Source organism: Cyclopterus lumpus, chromosome 14 (assembly GCF_009769545.1).
Source record: "Cyclopterus lumpus isolate fCycLum1 chromosome 14, fCycLum1.pri, whole genome shotgun sequence".
Lineage (NCBI taxonomy): Eukaryota > Metazoa > Chordata > Actinopteri > Perciformes > Cyclopteridae > Cyclopterus > Cyclopterus lumpus.
In genome coordinates, this window is record NC_046979.1 from 17,022,024 (window position 1) to 17,037,211 (window position 15,188).

Genomic DNA, 15,188 nt, shown 5'->3' on the forward strand with positions numbered 1-15,188 from the left:
GGGTGCTGGAATAGAGCAGATTGGGATTCTCACCTAACTCGGCCACGTCCTCATCGTCCCCGTCCACGTCCTCATCGTCCCCGTCCACGTCCCCGTCCACGTCCTCGTCCCCGTCCCCGTCCCCGTCCCCGTCCACGTCCCCGTCCCCGTCCCCGTCCACGTCCCCGTCCCTGACGTCCCCGTCCCCGTCCACGTCCTCGTCCTCGTCCTCGTCCTCGTCCTCGTCCACGTCCCCGTCCCCGTCCACGACATCCCCGTCCCCGTCCACGTCCTCGTCCACGTCCCCGTCCACGTCCCCGTCCCCGTCCACGTCCTCGTCCTCGTCCTCGTCCTCGTCCTCGTCCTCGTCCACGTCCCCGTCCCCGTCCCCGTCCCCGTCCTCGTCCTCGTCCTCGTCCTCGTCCTCGTCCTCGTCCTCGTCCTCGTCCACGTCCCCGTCCCCGTCCACGTCCACGTCCACGTCCACGTTCCCGTCCACACAGCTGAAACAGAAGCGCCATGATCAATGCTGCGGTCCTGGATCAAGTACCGTCCAGGGGCTTGTTTTGCCTCTCGAGTAGAAATTAGTTATAGGTATTTTTGTTTGCAATGATCATAGTCGTTAGAAGAAATTGAGCGATTCTTCTCTTCTCGGCCCCTCTGAGAAATAACATTTGGCTGACAATGAATGCTAAATATGTAATTATTCAGAACAAGTTCCTGCGGTTCAGGAGCTAGATCTTTGTGCAACGAAAATCTTCCGCGTAACGAGGCTCTGTGGCGTGGTTCCCCCCCACGCACACACCCTTGTTTTTAAGACGGCATTTGGAATTCATTACCAGGACTCTGTATGCAGACTTGGAAGGGCTTTGATTAAAGCTCTAACAAGCACTTGATGGTTGGGGATATCACATTTCCTTTTGTTTTAATGCACTCTGTTAGGCTCACTCACAGTTAATAAGTCACAATCAATCTACCTGCTGTACGCACTGAGGCTTTGTAAGAGCTTAACAGGACCCCCGAGAGATGGAATAATTTCACTTCTGAAACAGACTGACAGAGTGAGTGCGTCTCATTGATGTTTGCGTCTGTGTGGGATCATAGTAGCTTCCATTGTGTATTTATATGCTTGTGTATGAGGGTGTGAGAGATAAAGAAGACTGCTAAAGGAAGCCTGTCAGACATTGCCAGACTGGTAGACGTGTGTGCCGTTTCCTCTCCACTTGCCACTTGGAAGAGTGGGAGCAGTTGCCTTGAGCGAGTGTGTCATGTTTGATGACCTCAGAAAACGGCTCTCCCAAAATACCTGACTTTGTGCTTTTCTAGTGTCCGAGTCATCCCATCCTGCGGAGGGTTAATATCAGATTTTGTCCACGGTCTAAAAAAATAAAGAAAAGTACGCCAAATGCAAAAGGAGATGCTTCGAAGGTCCTGCTGCACGTCGAGCTTCTTTAGCGTGTCGACGCCGCAAGACGGCAGCAAGTTAAAGGTCCTGTTTACGGTTCCCGTGGGTTTAAAGTCCTTTTGCCGAGGCGTGAAGCCCGGGGGCGAGTTGAGGGCTCAGAATGCATCACCGCTGTTCTTCTCCCCGGTGACATATTAAGCTGGCATTTTAGCAGTCCTAAGGTTGATTGAATATTTCATTAAATTCCGATTTGTTCCTTTTTGAGTTATTGCAATAAAGCATTCCTGAGGTGTCCGTACTGAAAAACAACGGGCGGCACTTTCAGGTGATTACGGATGTACATTAGCCGCATCGGAATGGATGCTGGAGCAGGTGAGTGCAGTTGGGCGCGAGGCACAGTGTTGCTCATGCCCGTTCTCCGCCTGTATCTTTACATGCCGTGTCATGAGTCCGGTTAAACGCTCGCTTTCAGTGGAGGCGCCGTGACCCTGGCGACGTAGGCACATCATTATTGCACGCGTTTGTGCTCCCCGCAGTATAGGCTACGGCTCTGTATTAACTTGAAACTAATCAGGGGTACCCGAGCATGGACATTGACATTCTGGACCGCACTGGTGTACTGAACACACTGAACTGAACCAGCTCCATGAAAGACGACCCCCACATTATCATCCAAAACAACAGATTTGGGCGGTGTAGTAGCTTCATCTTGTCTTTAGCCGTGATTTCCCCAAAAGTAGCACCTGGAGCAGTTTTATTTATTTATTTTTTTTACAAACGTTTTTTTTATGAAGGCACCGCATTTTTGTAATTGAAATGGAGAAAGGCCCGTGGCTGCAGCTAACACTGTATAATGTGTCAGGGCACCGTCGAGGCTGTAATTGTTTTGATTGCACTCGATAGCGGCAGGACAAAGAAAAAGCAAATCTATTGTGCTTTTCTCTGTATTTTAATGAATACATTCGTCTTGTAAACAAAGATTGTGACGCTGAATTGCTGGTTTGTTCAACTACGTAAACGGCAGCCCAAAGCCTGGCGTAGAATTTTGTAAGCGTGGTCAAATCTTCAGATTTTCTCCATTTGACAATCGACTCTTCTCAATAAACCATTTGGATGAACCGTTTCTATCGGCCATGACCGACGCCAGCCTCTGACTCCAACGCCGCTGATGGATTCCCCGTCTTAATCCCCACCGGTTTTCAGGTGCACTTCTGGTCACCAAAAATAACTACCGCGTCCTTGCCACGGTTTTGTCGTCACAACCGACTGCACTTTGCGCCGGTGAGTCACAAAAATAGGGTCTCGCACATTTTCGTCACACCTGTTAATAACGTTCCAGCCTCAGCATCCCGCGTGTGTGTGTCGGCACCGGGTGCACTCCTTGTGCTGCGAGGGGAAAAGCTGGAGAAGAATCGTTCCCACTGATCCCAGTAATTCACCAAATTAAAAGTATGCGACCTCACCGACACAAATCTGTTTGCAGATAAAGGTCTAAGCTTGTTGATGTTTTTCTCTTCTTTTTTTTTGTTCAAGCCGCTCCTTCGTAGAGCAGCGTCTTTCTGCCCTCAAAAGTTCCAGTCTGATCCTTCGCTCAAGAAGCACAAAGCAGCCAAATGCAACACTGAGCAGGCTTTTTCCAGCCCTATCTGAAAGAGATTAGAGGAACATGCGTCTCCTTCTTAGAGCTCACATTTCAAACTCTGCCGCCGCGTCATTACTTAACCGCCGGCAGGAGCACTCGTTAGAGGGAAAAACGAGCCACACGCTGTGGGCAGGCCCGGTCAGCTCGGACGTCTCGGGCCCCGGTTTGTGTTGGGAACTCAAATTGTCACAGCTAAATAGCTCGGTAATGGTTTAACTTTTTTAATTTTTTAATTATTATTATTTATTTTTTTACAATCATATACTCATCTTCGTCGCCTCTTAGGTCTTTGGCTGTCTCTTTCAGCCCGCTACGTCTCTACTTTCCCCCAGAGCGTTAGCGGAGAATAAAGTCTGTTAAGAGAGGACTGGTGCGGGGGGCTGAATGTGGTTCAGTTTGTTCAGTGGTGTGTCTTTGGAGAGCCCCCAAATAGCAAACTGTGTGTTTTTTTTTCTTTTTCTTTCAAGATGAAATGTGCATGTTTGTCTGTGTTATTGAGAGAGACAAAGGAGAGAGAGAGAGAGAGAGAGAGAGAGGGAGGGAGAGAATTCTTTGATGCCGACTTGTCAACAGAAGGCCTCCGCAACATACAAATAGCTATTTATCCTCTCCCGCTTTTCTTCTCCGTCTCCTCTCTCGCTCGCTGGATGTTCAGGCAGAGCCCGTCGGACTCTTGATGTGTGCTCGGCGAATGGACACCTTCTGTCTCCGCTGTCTTTCTTACTCTGTCCAAGCGACAATAAGCAGCAGGACATGTTAAGCCAACACCGGCACCAAGAAAATGCCTCTGAGTGAAGAAACATTTCATTGTGTTGGTGTGGCGAGGCGAGACTCGATGGGTTAAGGTACAAAAAGAGTACAGAGAAACAAACGGCAGCCGTAGAGCAACCGGTAGCATTATCTCCTGGCAGCACAAAGCAGCTCTGCTGGCTGGGTTCTCGACAGGTTTGAATATGGCCTAATAAAAGAGAGACGGAGCGGAAATTTCACCCAATTCCTGCAGATAAGAGGGTATTGTTTCAGCAACTCATGAGCTTTTTGTTGGAAAAAATGTGAGAATTTAGATTGGCTAAAAAGAAACCAGAAATCTTTTTTTTCTTCCCCCTCTCTCCCTCTCGCTCGCTCTCGTTCTTTTCCTCTTTCTTCTTTGTATTTGAGGCCCACTTCTCTGTGCCCGTTTATAAAGACAAGCCAGGGCGACAAAATGAATCCTGGAGATTAATTAAAAATTGTTGATTGGGGTTTAGACAGCGTGTATATATGTGCACGGGGAGTTGAGAGGCGTGATACCCTGATGGTGCGGTTTGGCAGTGTGCCAAAGCAAAGTTTTTGTTGTTGTTATTGCTGCTTGTATTAATAGTACAAAGACAACCAATGTACGCAATCGCTTATTCTTTGAGTGGCTAATTGAATCTGAAACGTCCCCCACATCTTTGCGTTTGCAGTGTATCGGCGTAACTGAAATGTATCCTCATGCACCACACATCCTGTACATTTATTTATGTGCACCTCTTTAGGGGACACAGAGGAGGTATTTTCACACACATATATATATATATATATATATACACACACATATATTTTACGGCAGCAGCCTCAGCCATCAGGCTGCTCTTCCTAAACCTACACTCTGCCTCAGATGCATTAGCCGTCTACATATGATTAGGGCTATAATACCCAGCGGTCTCACTGGATAAATGATCATCTGTTTTAAATTCAGCCACATTTTGTCCGCTCGGCCCGTAGAGGCTGTTACTCTTGTGCAATTGGATTTATTTTCTCCACAGGTGTGCGCATTTCTAAGAACAGCTTTAATGCGAGGGCACCACGGTTCCATCGTAACTTGGCAACGGTCCTCAGGTTTGCTCCTAATCACTGGCGGGGTGGACTCGCGAGCAGGAGACACTGATGAAGTGAAGTTCATAAGAGAAGTCCAAATTCAGCGCGTAGCCATAACTGATGGATTGCCTACACTTCATCTTTACATAAATAAATAGCAACACAACTTTTAAGTTTATTAGAATAAAGTTGTTTCACATAAGTTCTGACGGTTTCATCAAAACTACAGAATATGTTCACATGTTACGATGTCGATACGAAGTTCACGTGATACCAAGTTTTTGCAATTTTGTTATGATTGGGGCAATGTCTGAATAGATCAAACTGAATTGCATTGCAGCATCAGTAATGTGATTTACTTGTGGAAATAAGACAAGTGTGATTTCAGTATACAGTACACCATTAAATACCCATAAAAGAAACCAAAATAGTACCTCAAAACAGTATGCAAATATATAACCTGTTCCTTCGGTGTCAATATGTCTCTTTCTTCGTCACCGCGGTGTAATATTCCCCATGCTGCCCCATTGTCATCTAGACCGCAGGATTGTGATAGAGGACAGAATACCACCAGATTACATCACTTACTTTCAAGCGAGCTGAACAATTAGGAGCCGGGATGGAATTTGTGTGAGTATCAAGCCCATACGTGGAGATATTCTGTCTCTTTAAGAATTCTCTCAACTCCCCAAATGCCCTGTCGGATTGCAGTGTGATCACATTGGGCCGTGCAGAAGTGGCTGAATTGGAATCTTATCTTCTTCCATCTTTCCCATTACGGGCAGATTGAAAGCCCTGCAGCGGTGCTATGGCCCGGTCCCCAGTCAAGACCGCTTTTTAGACTGCAATTTGACAGCTTCTAAAAATGTCACATTTTGTTGTTAAGATGCACTGCCAAAGCACTTGAGCCATACATGCTGTGGCATCAGCCCCAGTTGGGTTGTGAAGCCTCGCTGACCTTCCCTTCACTCCCGGGCATCACTCCTGGCACTACCTGTCTCCTGGTGTCAGTTTGACATTATGAACTTAAAGAGCCCGATGCGTAGCAGGAAGGCACAAAGCCACTCTCTTCTCCCCCCCCCCCCCCCGGCTTTCATCCCACACTCGACAGACAGCACTGCTAGCCACGCTCGCTAAGCACTCGTCAAAAGTAAGTGAAACGGCGGGCATGAAAATGTCGGCTCCCCGCATTCCTTGTTTTGACTAAATGAATCCCAAACTAAATTCTATAACAAATGATTGCATTCAGCACGGCGCCCACAGACGGCACGCGAGCATGTCGGCGTACGTGTTTACGTCAGCTATGTGGAATTATTTGTCTAGCTGTATATATGTGCACGTCGCAGGAGGCAGAACCAGACATAAAGTGAAGTCAGTTTCTCTCTGAAAGCATGCACTAATGTTTTAATGTGAATAAGAGTTTGCCCATTGCCACATGCAGACCTACTAATCCACGGTGCTCTCAAAAACAGACAGGTGTTGGAGGCCGAGGTTGCGCAGAGGTGGCAGCAACGTGGGCATGTCTGGAAGGGGAGGGGGAGGGGCACTGGGGGGTGATAAACATATCGGCTTGTTCATGATCCCCTCATACCAGCCTCATCGCCATGCCGGCTTTAAACCAGTCAAACGGGCTCGGGTGGTTGTATTTCCTCAAGATTTACGCTGAGGGGTGGATCGGGTGGATCTTTCCCATCAGCTGCCATTGTAACTGTTGTGGAGGCTCTTAAGATGACATTGTTTTGAGATGAAACAACAAAGACAAGTCGACCATATAAAAAAGAAATGCTGCAAGAAGGTCAGATGTATTTATGCGTCTGTCTACCTTTGTTGTCTCGGGCAGCTGAGAGGCTCTCTATTCTTTTTTCTTCAGTTGGGCATATGGGCCAAAGCTGCATCTCAGACACACTCAGGGGGGCAGCACTGCCGTGACATAGGAAGTGTGAGGGGGGCCTGCTGTCCACCATCTGGGCAAATGGCAAGTCTTTATGCCAGCATGGTAGCCGCTGAAGAAAGAGGGCACGGGGGGGCATAGCAGGAAGCTCTGAAGACAGACAGAGGGGGCACTCGCAGACACAGGTCATTCCTTCTCTGTAAAAGAGCCACTCGGTAACACCTGTGCTCCCACTCCCCTCTGCCCCACTTCAGACACTCTGTCAGAAAGCCCGTGCTCAGCAGAACTGCAGGCTCCAAACAAAAGACTTTGCGGGCTCGGCAGAGAGTGTGCAGCTGAATAACAATAACCACTCATTCAGGTATTCATATATTCATATATGTGTTCATATTTAGCCTTCACTGTGAGGGTGATGAACAGCGGTTTGCTGAGGCTGCTGCGACGCAGGCGAGCGGCACCGTCCGGGGGACTCGGTCTCTCTTCTCCAGCGTGGGAAAGCGGTTAGCGGGTGGTGGTGGTGGGTCAGGAAAGTGACAGGGCGACTGGTCAGGGTGTCCTCTGCGGGTCCGGTGTTGCGTTTGCTGGGCGGGCATATTAAAAAGAACAGCACTCCTAATGAGGAGAAATCTGACATGTCTCTGCTGGGGCGATGTAAGGAGAGAGAGGCGGGGGAGAGAGAGCGAGCTGTGTGGCAGGCCCCTTATGTTCCATGGATACATTAGCCATTGAGGGCTCCAACAGCCTCTCAGATGGCGTCCGGCAGTTACCCAAAAGCTAATAGACACTCGCAGGTTATCTGCTTCCTCGCTCCAAACCCGGAGAGGTGCCATAGCGATCCCCTGTACAAAGCGGTGAGCGTGAACATGTTCAACCCCGGCGCTGAATCCCCCCCCACCACCACCACCACTACCAACCCCCCACTCCCCAACGGCTACGGTCTCAGTGCACCCAATCCTTTCATCCTTGTATCTCTCAATCCAGGTAAGGCTTGGCTGGAGACCAGTGTTCTGTAGAACAGAGGCCTTTTCGGGCTGAGCGATCGATTTCCCGCGAGGATATACAGTACGAGTAGCCGCGTCGGGTGTGTGTGTGTGTGTGTGTGTTTGTGTGTGTGGGGAGGGGGGGGGATGATGCAAATAGGCCGAGCTCTCTGAAAACGATCGGGCAGCATCGGCGTGCGCGCGCGGATCAGGGAGCATGTAAGCACCAGATAGCGTTTACCCCTGGTTTTTAACTAAAGCACTCAGACATTCTCCTCTCTGCAGCCCTGTAATTCCCTCCGAGTGCGCGGTGTGAAAGGGGAGCACTGTTATCAGCCTCGACCAAATGCATTAGACCTCCTCTGACCACTGAAAGCGACCGCCTGGCTGTAGATCATCCCCTCCGCACAGAATGGAGGCGATGACGAAGTTGTGAATCAGGATTGTATAGTTTCATGCCCCTTAATGATCACGGCACCCCTGGGCTACGCGATCACTGCCCCTCTGTAATTTTGAATTAAAGACGACGTATGCCTGTCAGTGAGTGGAGAATAAATGGACGGTGTAACCTGATGTCACCCGCGGTAATAATGCATGGCGGTGACGCAGCAGACTTCGGACCACTTTGCACTTTTTTTCTGCATGGAGTGCAGGAGGAACTGGACGCGGTGGGTTTGATGGGACCGCTTCTAAGTGCTGCTATTTGGGGCGATTATCTTCTCCTCGAGGTTATTTTGGTGTAAAGATTTGCTCTTTTTTTTTCCTCTCTGTGCGTGGGTGTTGATGGCAGATGCATCAAGTAATTCTTGAAACACTATGATGTCTGATGTTTTGTGTATAAAAGATTAGGTATGCCAGAAGAGTTTTTATGCTGCTTCTTTTTTCTTTTTTTTTATGATGATGCAAATTAATGATAAAGGGAGCCATTGATCTACAGGGATCACTACCATAGATACGGTTTATATATGTTGAATGTATTGTCGTTTGTGATGGGATGATTTCTATTTACAACATAAATTATAGAAAGATATGGAGCGATATGGTTTGAATCCATATTGCATGAAGTGTTTATCCTATATAGATGGATTTAATGATTGCAAATGATTACAAAGTCTCAAATAAGATATTGCAAACGCCATTTGCCGCAGTCAGCTGCGTTCCTTTCATTTGGGTCGCATGAGACGAGTTATGCAACACATTTTGATTGGAATGAAATGTGTAAAAAAGACTGTATGAACGTAGCACAATTCAACTGGAATTGATGAATGGTAATATTAATACAAACTACTGCCCAGCAGTGATTTGATGCGGTAATCTTTTCAACACTACTGCGTTACATAATCTATTCGTCCCACTTCCTGTTTGCTCTCTCTCGCCCTTATTCTGTCTTTTGTTTGGTTAAATCCACACTTAAACTTCTTCGGCGCTCCAGCCTTGAATTAGCTTCGATACCATTAGTTATACACGTGTGAACATTGGCCTCGATCCCCCTTTGGCATTCTTCAGCGCCAACACTGGCAACCCGTGTTAAGTATATCAAATTCTTTTTTGCTTTTGCACCGTTTGGGAAAATGGTTGTACAAATTTGTCCAAACGTTGTTGATTCTTGAATTATTAACGTGACATGTTTTTAAGAGGAGGTCTGTTTTAAGGTTACATTATCCCGTTACACTGCACATTTTCAGGTAGGTTGTGGCCCTGCACAACTGTTCAGTGTCTCCCCTGCCCATTCAAAACATGTCTTCAAAAGCAAATAAACTGCCTCAGCAGCTGTTCGGATTGGTTGAACTGTATTGACAATCTGTTAAAGTGTAGGAAAAAAAAGGGGCCTATCTTCCCTTTTGTAGAATTTGACAGTGATAAAACGGGATTGCAGCAATAATGGCTGTCATGGATCAACACCTAGAAACATTTTACTCTGCTGATGTGGACATGAATGGGACCCAAAGTCATGTCTCCCCCTGGCTGACTGCCAGGACCTTCACAGGAGCTTTAATAAATGGTTTGCACCAGCAGACGGTCCTTGGCCTGAGCGGGTGTTTGTGTGTTTGTGTGTGTGTGTGTGTGTGTGTGTGTGCGTGTATGTATCACTGTGTGTGTTTGTATGCCATGGGGATTTTTAATAAGGACTAAGTGCGCAGGAACCCTCCGGAGAGGAAGAAAGACCAATAACCTACAGTACTGCATGGTGCTACTAAAAGGGTTGAAGGAACACTGAAGGGGAGGAGGCGAAGGTGTGCTAGCTATTTATTCGCAGCATCGTGGGTGCACATGAATTATTCAATGTGACATTCATTCATAATTAAGTTTCTTTAATGGATAAATAAACACACAAAAGCGGTGTAGGGGAATGGATTTTTTATTTCTTTTTTCACATGACACACATGGATGCGGCTCGGAGTCTTATTTCATGACAATAACGAAGCACGCGTGTACAGTGATGAGGGGGGAAAGCATCGGCGATGCATGTATAAGTCCAGAGTGAGTGCAATCAGAGTTGGGGAGGGGAGGCGAGGGGGGCTCTGCAGGGAGAAGATGGAGAAATGAGTCCAGTGGGTGGGCCGCTTCGGGCATAGAGGTCGGTGGTTGGGCAACGTATGCATCTATACCAGCCGGAAGGATAGAGTTGACATTTGTTCTAGTGGTCTTTTGAGTGAGGACATGAACCACAGTGAGGAAAGAGAGTTCTGAAGTCGTCTGAACGGATGTCAGATTTGGGGTGGGGGTGGGGGGGTAAAAATACAGCGCGGTAAGCAGCAGCAGCGAGCCCCGGCATGCGAGGCGTGGAGCTTTCAGTGAGCACCCCGCCAAATACAGACGTGCCCTGTGCATGCAGCGAAAACTTTCCATCTTGTCGATGATGTATCTTTTCATCGTCTCGCGCCTGACAGCGCATGTTATGATCCATTTTCATCACTGTCATCTCGAATCGCAGGGCAGAACTCTGAAGGTGTCGCTAGTTGCCTGTTGTTCTATTGTCCCCCCCCCCCCATCAACCCCCCCTCATTGTATCAAAGGGCGAAATGATTCTCACTCAGCACTTATTCATCTCTCGCTTTATTCGCCAAGATGAGCTAACTTCGGTGTCGCCCCAAAAGAAAAACGGAGTCTGACGTGCGCTGCTTTTCGGTCCGTTTTCCAAAGCGAACAACCTGTCACAGCACGCTAGGAATTGATTCTCTGTTAAAAGGGTTTGAATATAATTAAAGCTACTGTTTGCCGCTCAGCAATCCAAGTAGATCTCGCCACCACACTGTGAGGCGCATCTCAAATTTGTCTCCCTCAACGCCATTAACACTATTTAACTCGGGGGCATTCATTTAATTTGCTATAATTGCTTCAGAGTCCCTCTCTCTATGCTCAGCCAGTTCTCTATAGGTTAAGGGGTGTCTGCATGCTTATCGCAAAAGCGCTTTTTTTTTGGTGTCTAAACCCGAAGCGTCAACTCCTTGAAAACTATTCCATTAGTATGGTTTGCAGAGCTGGTGTTTCAGTAAATATATCCATTCAAATAATAATAAACCTTCCACGCAAGGGACCGACGTTAACTAAACGGCACCTTTAGCCGGAATGTAAATATACGATAAATCATAACATCACAGAGTGACAGCATGGGCATCAGTTATGTTCCTATCGGGGGAAAACGGTTAACATGTCGGGGATGTGACGTCGGTGGGGGGGTGCTGATGGGGGGGCCGGGCAGGTGTTGGGGCTCCTTAGGGAGCTGGAGGTCACATTACCATACAAAAGCCACTCTGCTGGGTAACCTTTCCAGGCGCCGCTCCCAAGCCAGGGGGCCTGCGGTCACACACTGGCACTGCCACAAGTGCCTCACCACCACACACACACACACAGACACACACACACACACACACACACGCATGCACACGCACGCACGCACAGAGGCACACATGTGCACAGATCTCTCATACTCAAACCCTGAATACCCCCCTACGTTCTCCATGACAGAAACATTGCTTGTATAGTGACATGAAAAATTTGCACTCGCGGAACATAAATCACAGGGGACAGCTCTAAAGCAAAACAAATACTATGATATGGTCCATTGCCGTCATAATGCACACTAAAGGGAAAGGCATTCATGTGGAATTTAGATCCAAAGCCTAACATTTTATCTTCGCCAGCAGTCTTTCGTACAAATCAGCTCCTTTTTCTCCCCCCGCCCCCCACACTCCCATCCTCCCTAAATCCCCAGAAAAACAGGGCTGTTGTCATTTACTCCACTATTTACAACTCTGATATGCCTCAGATGTGTGCGAGACTCAAGGCGAGGGAAGGGAGCAGTGTTCTGGAGATGGGGAGCACAAGGGAGACACGAGAGATATAGACATTGACTTTGCCTGGAAACGCGTGGAGGTCCTCCTGGTAGAGAGGAGGAGTAACTGGGGCGAGAGAGACGGATTGAGAGTGGTGGTGGTGGTGGTTTTGGGGTTTTTTTTTCGGGGGGGGAGGAAGAAGAGATGGGGATTTTCCGTGGCGGGCGGAGGCCGAGAGGCACGGAGGCGCCCGGCATCTTTGTCCATCGAGGCTGATTTTGAGTGACAGGTCATAGGGATGGAAGTGTGTGTGTGTGTGTGTGTGTGTGTGTGTGTGTGTGTGTGTGTGTGTGTGTGTGTGTGTGTGTGTGTGTGTGTGTGTGTGTGTGTGTGTGTGTGTGTGTGTGTGTGCAGATCCACAGGTAACACATGCGCACCATGTAATTATACTCATTACACGGCAGGCTGTGGATCTGCATGAGACGCTACTAGACACTGCAAAAATATCTGGATTGTTGACGGCGTGGTGGCACAGGAGCTGTGACAGTCAACTACATTGTTTATGCTGCAATTACCAAGACTGAATTCAATCAGTCAGGCCAATACACTTTTTTATTGCAATTATGCAAAAGACCCTACAGCTCTCTGTGTGGTGAGACGTGATGTGCAGTAGCTTATATTGATTACTTTATTTGTAAAATTAAGTCTTTAAGAAGCCCCTGTCACTCAGCCCCCTTCACTGCATCATGTATCACATGCAAGCGCCGCACCCTCCTGAAAATAATAACTCTTAATATAATTGATGTAATATGCCACACGCAACAATAAGGTATAACATCTAATCACGTTAAGTAGTCATTGCCAAGCTGTAATTAAAGTGTTTAAGACAAGTGATTACCAACCCCGATAGAGAATGTGAATATATAACAGGGGTGTTATGAAAATACTAACACCCCATAGCTCTAATTGCGAGGCATTTATTTCTAAACAATTGTACTAATAAGCATTGTGCGTTCTCATCGCGTTGACCACGACGTGCTGGGGAAGAAGCGCACGGGCATGAAGGCGAGATGAAGCCCTCCTTCACTTTGACATGCTCCACTGCCCATTGTAATGTTAACAGCGGGGCCCTGCAGTCTGACTGGGCTAATGGCGTGCCATCCCATCAGGCCATGCGCCCAACCAGAACATGCAGAGAGATTGTTCACATCGAGTCTGTTGGCAAATTAGCCAACACGCATTAAGCTGTGGCATTATGCTAAAGCTGTCTAAATACTACTATATGCTTAGTGACCAGTGAATGATTGCTGGGGGCCCCCCACCTCCTGCAGCCCACTGGGACGAGCGCCTGTCCTCTCAAACCGGAGTGATGGAGTAAGCCGTCGCGGGTTGTTGGCGCAACGGGAGTTCGATTGAAGACGAGGGAAGGCGGCGTTTCGCTTCGCACCGCCGACGCGTTCCCCTCGCCGACGTCCTTCCATCGAGCTCCTATTTAGGTCATGAAACTGTAAATTCGCTATATACCTAATTTCAAATCTGAATATTTTATGGCAGCTGGAACTTTCAATGGCAATCACTCGCTCACAGCGGGGGAAGGTAATATTTCACAGCGTGGCGCGTGATCTGACGGACGTTTTCCTTTCACTCTATTAATTAATTTCGTCAGACACCTTCGGAGGCTTGCCGCGCTGTCGGTCTCCCCGCTGACCAGAGCTCCTGCTCTTTTGTCTGAGCGGCCCCCGGCCTCCCCACCTGTAATGTGCATTTTTCCTTTTCCACTCCCTGAAGCGCTTCTCTCTCCCACTAAAATGCACTTTTCTGTCAACGTGGCAAGTGTTCTGCTACTTCCCGGGCTCACCATACAGATGCAAAGGCACCGGGCCCCGTGTTGAGCACAAGTGGCGAGCTTATTTGTGTGTATTCTTTGGTTTGACTCTGTTTTGCACCTTCTACTCCGGGATCCAGTTAATTGAGTCTGTCTGTAGATTAAACAGCCTCCAGGTGCATATCCCATTCAGTCCGAATGATGATTGAATTACACGGTGAACACAAAGTTCTCCCTTTCGATTGTTTCCTCCTGTTGTTCTGACGCTGTATTTGCATAAAGACTTGTTTAGTAATGTTCAGGAATCAATGGACTTTTTCACAATATTATCGGGAGTGCAAATTACGTTTTAAAACGTGAAAAAAACAATCCAAAACACGACCAAGGTTTAGTATATTCCCCCGGATTGACATATATTTTGGCTTCACGTCGTCATCTTACTTCATTCACAGTTAAAAAGGCTTTCAAAAAGAAGAATAAAACAAGAAATGCACAGGTGGTACACCACACCGTATGTTCAGGGGGAGGAGGTTCCAGTTGCGCTCTATGTTCCTTGCCAATGGGGCACATCTGCGTGTGGGCAGCTGGATTGATCGCCGAGACGGCAGGGCAGACGGGATGAGGATCAGACATGGGGAGAGGTTTCTGCTGGATTACAAAAGGCCTGTCTGAGCTCGGGATTTCCTCGGCCCTTTTGTCGCCCGCACCCGGCTCCTGGCATAGCAGATCAAAGCTCCGCTGGCGGCGTCATTTACACATCTGTGAAAATCCACAATTGCAGAGAAGACGATGAAACCTCTCTTGCATTCATTAACGTGGAACTTTGACCAGAGACAAAGGTTAGGCGGAGGACAGAAACAGTCCCGCTTCTTTTGTTCCCCCGAAGCCCGCGTCCCCCAAGCGAGTGTTTGAGCATTCACAACCGCTCATTAATTCTATTTCTACTTTGAGTATTGGTTATTTGCTTTCTTCTTTTCACTCGGGCGAGCTCTCAATTCATTAGCCGATCCACTATGAATGTATTATTCAATGCTAGATTGGCATCGGTGAGAGCAGCGTGTTTACCGTAGCTCATGAAATATGTATCTGTTGAATGGGGGTCCGTGTAAGCAGCTGCCTGATGCGGTCATGATGGGGGAGAGGGTTTCTGTGTCACTCAAGGACAATCCCTTATAGCTGTTTGGGTCGTGTTGATTGTGGTGTTGATTGTCTCACATTAAAGCTGCGGTGTGCGGTGTAGATAACAGATTCACCTCAAGGTGTGTTTCCGTATCGGGCATAACTTTTTATATATATATATATATACATATATTATCTTGCTTTCCAATTGCATGTTGAAAGATAAGCAAT

The 15,188-nt window shown here is 47.7% G+C and overlaps 1 protein-coding gene across 9 annotated transcripts in view; it reads left to right on the plus strand.

Annotated features, from left to right (window-relative positions):
• LOC117742576 (RNA-binding protein Musashi homolog 2) overlaps nt 1–15,188 on the plus strand; it is a 221,202-nt gene that overhangs the window by 89,542 nt on the left and 116,472 nt on the right. The window lies entirely within an intron of this gene.